Genomic DNA, 6,002 nt, shown 5'->3' on the forward strand with positions numbered 1-6,002 from the left:
CACGGGCGAGATGGTTTGCTCCGTACAGTTCCCAGGAGCGGAGGGGACACGCCTGCTGTCACCTGTCACCCCACTGGCCAGGCGGAAGGTGGGGGGTGCGGTGAGGAGGGGAGGCGGGGAAAGCCTGGGCGGGGTAGACAGGTTAGGACCGGCCACGGATCATCTCTTTCAGCTGCCTGTCCCCAGTCCTTGGCTCCCTGGCTGAGGGGGACCCTGGTCCCAGCTGTGAGCCCCAAGGCCGCGGCTGTGGGTTGGCGGGTGCGCAGGAAGGCTCCCGGGCTCCGCACTTACTGTCGCTAGGCACTGGTTAGCCCTGCGAAGGGCGGTCTCTTCAGGCTCGGGGGTGACAAAGCGTCAGAAATACAGAGATTGGGGTGCTGGCTGGCTCTGTCGGTGGAGCGTGCGACTCGATCTTGGGGTCGCGAGTTTGAGCCCCACACCGTGGTAGTGATAACTTAAAAAAAAAGAAAAAGGAATAGCAAGTCGGAAGGCCTGAATAGTACCCCGGGTTGGGGTCCGTGGAGCATTTCCTGCTCCACTGCTGCACAGCATCCCAGGGCGCTCACTGCCGCGGGTGTCTGTCCGTCCATCCTGCTGTGCGGGGCGGCTGGCCTGGTCTCCAGGAAGGGGCTTCGACCAATGAACATCCTTACACACGTCTTTGGTGGCTGTCTAGTTTCATCTCTTTGAGCCAAGCGCCCCGCTGTGAAATTCCTGGATCACAAGGCGGGTGTAGGGATGCTGGGGTGGGGGGGTGGGGGGGGCTCAGCGGTGTGCCTGCGTTCAGCCCAGGGCGTGATCCTGGAGTCCGGGGATCGAGTCCCACATCGGGCTCCCTGCAGGGAGCCTGCTCCTCCCTCTGCCTGTGTCTCTGCCTCTCTCTCTCTCTCTGTGTCTGTCATGAATAAATAAATAAATAATCTTTAAAAAAAACAAAACCCAAGGCGGTTGTATGTGGTGCTTTAAGGAGATGGCCCCGCACCCAAAGTGGTGGAACCAAGCTTCAGTCTTGTTGGCCCCTTAAGCCTTTTAAGGCTGAAGGCTCATGTCTGTCTTCTGATCTGGGGAATCCCTTTATTCCTTGTTTGATGGGACTCATCCATTCTTTCATTCAGTAAATTAGTAGCTATTGAGGGCATCTCTTTCCCGGGCATTAGAGACATCAGGGGCGAACCCACGAGAACAAGAGGCTCTAAAGAAAGAAACAGACAATGATCAAGTATGTAAGTACATGCTATAAAGATTTATTTCAGATAGGGATACTCATCCTTACATATAATTAAATTATAATTATAATTTCGGTGACAGATGACTTCTGTGAAGACACTAAGGCTGCAGAGAACAAGAGCCCCTCCCCTCTGGTAACTGATGGTTTGTTGCCTGTACCCGGGAGCCTGCTTCTGTTTTGTTTTGTTTTTTAGATCCTACATGTAAGCAAAATTGTGCCATATGTCTCTTCACTTAGCATAATACCCCCTAGGTCCATCCATGTTGTTGCAAATGGCAAGATCTCATTCTTTCTTATGGCTGAATAATATGCCACAGTGTCTGTGTGTGTGTGTGTTTACACACACACATCTCCTACCTCTTCTTTACCCATTATCAGTCAATGGACACTGAGGTTGTTTCCACATCTTGGCTATTGTAATTAATGCTGCAATGAACATGAGATGCATATCTCTTCAAATTGGTATTTTCTTGGGTGGCTGGGTGGCACAGTTCGTTAAGCATCCAACTCTTGGTTTCAGCTCAGGTCATGATCTCAGAGTCGTGAGATCAAGCCCCGTGTATGGCTCGCACTGAGTGAGGAGTCTGCTTGAGATTCTTGCCATCCCTCCCCCTCTGCCCCACCACCGACCCCTCAAGCATGCTCTTTCTTAAAATAAATAAGTAAATAAATAAATAAATAAATAAATAAATAAATAAATAAATATTTTCTTTTCTTTAGATAAATTCCAGAAATGGGATTACTGGATCATAGGGTGGCTCTGTTTTTAACATTTTGAGGAACCTTTGTACTGTTTTGCAGAGGGGCTGCACCAGCTTGCATTCCCATCAGCAGTGTGCGAGGAGGGTTCCCCTTTCTCTATATCCTCACCATCACTTGTTACTTTTAGTTTTTTTGTACTAGCCATGGTGACAGGTGTGAGGTGATCTCTCATTGTGGTTTTCATTTGTATTTCTCTGATAATGCATCTTTTCGCGTCCTGTTGGCCACTGGCATGTCTTCCTTGGAAAAATGTCTGTTCAGGTCCTCTGCCCATTATTAAATCAGGTATTTTGTTTAAAAAAATTTTTTTTTAATTTATGATAGTCACAGAGAGAGAGAGAGAGAGAGGCAGAGACACAGGCAGAGGGAGAAGCAGGCCCCATGCACCGGGAGCCTGACGTGGGATTCGATCCAGGGCCTCCAGGATCGCGCCCTGGGCCAAAGGCAGGCGCCAAACCGCTGCGCCACCCAGGGATCCCGGGTATTTTGTTTTAATATTAAGTTGTGTAAGTTCTTCATATATTTTGTACATTGACCCCTTATCAGATGTATTACTTGCAAACATCTTCTTCCACTAAGTAGGTTGCCTTTTTGTTTTGTTGATTTTTTTTCTTTTTTTAAAATATTTTATTTATTTATTCATGAGAGAGACAGAGAGAGAGGCAGAGACGACACAGGCAGAGGGAGAAGCGGGCTCCATGCACCGGGAGCCCGATGTGGGATTCGATCCCGGGTCTCCAGGATCGCGCCCTGGGCCAAAGGCAGGCGCCAAACCGCTGCGCCACCCAGGGATCCCATTTTTTTTTTTTTTTTTTTTAAAACAGGTAACTTTTACCTGCCCATCTCTGGTTTATTTATTTATGTACTTTGCAAGTGAAACAGCAATAGCCTTTTGTGGCTCTTGAAATAAGAGTCATTCTCATTTCTCAACTCACTTCTGCCTTTCCAGTAGCTCCTTTTCCTAGGTGGGAAGTTCTTCCCTTTCTTGGGGTGGGTACCCTCTTTTCCCTTCAGTGACTCCCTCCTGTGTGGGCTGACTGTGAGTCACGGGCTGTGAGCCTCCCCTGGCTTCGGGCAGGGTCGGGAGGGGCTGTAGGGAATGCATTCTGGCCTGTTCTCCGCAAACATGCGTGGCAAAGAGGGCTTTGTGCTGGGGAACAGCGAGTACTACAGTTAAGACTTCATGGGTGTAGGTACCCCCGCTCCTCACAGGCAGTGGAAGACACCTGGGTCTGCAGTCAGGGTCCCTCCTGTGAGTCAGTGAACCCCCCACTCGGGGTGCTGCTCCTCCCAGGAGAAATGGGAACAGGGAAGATTATGGAGGAGTCACAGAAGTTTGGTTATATATACAATGTATGATAAAGATTTTTGAAGAAGAAATTTCATTTCAAAAAGTAACTTTTGGGCAGCCAGGGTGGCTCAGCGGTTTAGCACCGTCTTCGGCCCGGGGCATGATCCTGGAGACCCCAGATCGAGTCCCACGTCGGGCTCCCTGCATGGAGCCTGCTTCTCCCTCTGCCTGTGTCTCTCATGAATGAATGAATAAATAAATAAATCTTTTTAAAAAGTTCCTTTAAAAAAATATTTTATTCATTCATTCATGAGAGACACAGAGAGAGAGAGAGAGAGAGGCAGAGACATAGGCAGAGGGAGAAGCAGGCTCCACGCAAGGAGCCCGATGCAGGGCTTGATCCCAGATCCCGGAATCATGACCTAAGTCGAAGGCAGCGCCCAACTGCTGAGCCACCTGGCATCCCAAAAAGGAGCTTTTTAAAAAAAGATTTTATTTATTTATTTGAGACAGACAGAGATAGAGAGAGAGCATGAACAGGTAACAGGGGCAAAGGGAGGAGGAGGGAGCCAGATGTAGGGCTTGATCCCAGGACTCTGGGATCATGATCTGAGCTGCAGGTAGATGCTTAACTGACTGAGCTGCCCAGGTGGCCCTTAAAAACGAACTTTATGATTTCTAGAAATATTGGGAAGATAGTATCAAGAATAACTTCCACACCCAACATTGTTTAAGATCTTATAGTAGTATGGCGTGTTTGTTACAATTAGTGGAATCACAGTTGATATTATTATAACTGAAGTCTATATTTTATTCAGGTTCTCTAAGTTTTTACTTAATGCCCCTTTACTGGTCCAGAATCCCATCCAGGACACCACCTTACAGACAAATAAGTATTCTCTGTCATTGCCAAAACCAGGGGCATGCTGGGGAGGCTATATCACCTGTGCTATGATCAAGTCCATCATCTGGAAGTCCATTCTGTGTTTCCGGCTGGCCTCAGGGATGTGGGAATTACTTGGCCGGGGTGCCAGATTGGGAGTCCCTGGGCTAGATTCATCTGGACAGGTTGAGTCTTGGGATAGATGTAGGAAAAGAAGGTTGAGTCTTGGGGAGGTTGAGTCTTGGGGTAGATGTAGGAAAGAAGGTTGAGTCTTGGGGTAGATATAGGAATAAAGGTTGAGTTTTGGGGTAGATGAGTCTTGGGGTAGATGTAGGAAAGAAGGTTGAGTCTTGGGGTGGGTGGTTGAGTCTTGGGGTAGATGTATGAATGAAGGTTGAGTCTTGGGGTAGAGGTACAAAGGAAGTTTTCTGACCCTGTCCTGGGGTGGAGGGAGCTGGTGGGAGTGATGGTACCCCAGAAGGCAGAGCTGGGACCCAGATCTCACTGAGTGTGACATGGGGGTTAACACACTGACTTTGGGCTTTTCAAGTCAAAGATCAGGGGCTTGTCCCTGTGTTGCTGCTTATTCTTGTATTCTTAGGCGAGGCCCTCATGAGCTCCGAGCCTCGGTTTACTCATCTGTAAAGTGCCAGCTGGTGGGAGGTCCTTTTGGCTGAGAATAGAACAGGTTGCCCTGGGGAGCAGTGAGTTCTCTGTTTTTGAGGATGTGCAAGCTGGGCCGGGTGACCCCGATGGGTGCTGCGAGGGGTGGTGGCACCACTAGGCTCTGAGGGTCTTCGTGTTGGACTGGGAATCCAACCTCTGTGCGGGCCCATATCCCCACCCCTAAGCCGGGCAGGTGGCTGGCTGCCGAGGGATGCCCACACACGGTTGCTTTCCTTTCCAGCTCAGGCGGGGACTGCCTTTGGGCCTGGGCGAGGGGAGGCCTGCCAAGTGTACCACACCCCTGGGCCATGCACTTCCAGGAGACTGGAGGGAGACGCACCATCGTTACCTCCCTGCCTGTGGTACCTTTGGCTGCCAGGCCAGTCTGCTCCCCAGGCGGCTCCCAGCACAGGCCAGCTCCGGGCCTCAGGAAAACCAGCCACACCCTACAATACAAGGCTCCGGAGGAGTGAGAGGAAGAAGAGAGGGATCCCTGAACAGGTGAAAATGAGGAGCCTGGTCTCCCTGTGCCCCCAAACCCTGGACCCTCTATTTTAACAAAGTCAGCGTTCTTCCGAGCTCCCAGCTTTTGCACCTGCTCCTCCCTGCACCGCCAGCACGCTCCCCCTTTGCTGGCTGCCGACTCCTACTCATCCTTCAAGGCCCAGTGCAGAAGGCTCCCCTGCTGGACCCTACCTACCCCTGCCTGTGTCATGGCACGTCTCACCCTGAGTCATAATAGGCCTCTTCCGTGTCTGTGTCCCTGTGTCCCTCCATTTTCCTGAAGGTAGGGGCGGGGCTGACTCACCTCCATTTGGTTGCCACGGACACACCGTCTGCCCCTGGCGATGTTGTGGCGGGAGAGGGCCGGGTAGGGGACGGCTGGGGGAAGGGAGCGTCGCTGTGAACCTCTCTGGGCGCCTTCCGCTCACTGGCACCGTCGCCAGCATCGCACCTCCAGCCCCCCCCGACCTCCCCCCCAAGCGGCCGCTAACCCGGCAGGTGCCCCGAGGCAGGGGCGGCGGGCGCGCCTGCGCGGCTGGGTCTGGGCCGCGGAGAGAACGGGCGCTCCGCCGGGAAACCGGACCGGCCAGGCGGGGTTGCGGGGCGGCCCCGCTCGGCCTGGGGGCCGGGGACTCCGGCGGGCCCCTGGGTAATAGTCCCATTTGCAG

The sequence above is a fragment of the Nyctereutes procyonoides genome, unplaced genomic scaffold (assembly GCF_905146905.1).
Source record: "Nyctereutes procyonoides isolate TBG_1078 unplaced genomic scaffold, NYPRO_anot_genome, whole genome shotgun sequence".
Classification (NCBI taxonomy): domain Eukaryota; kingdom Metazoa; phylum Chordata; class Mammalia; order Carnivora; family Canidae; genus Nyctereutes; species Nyctereutes procyonoides.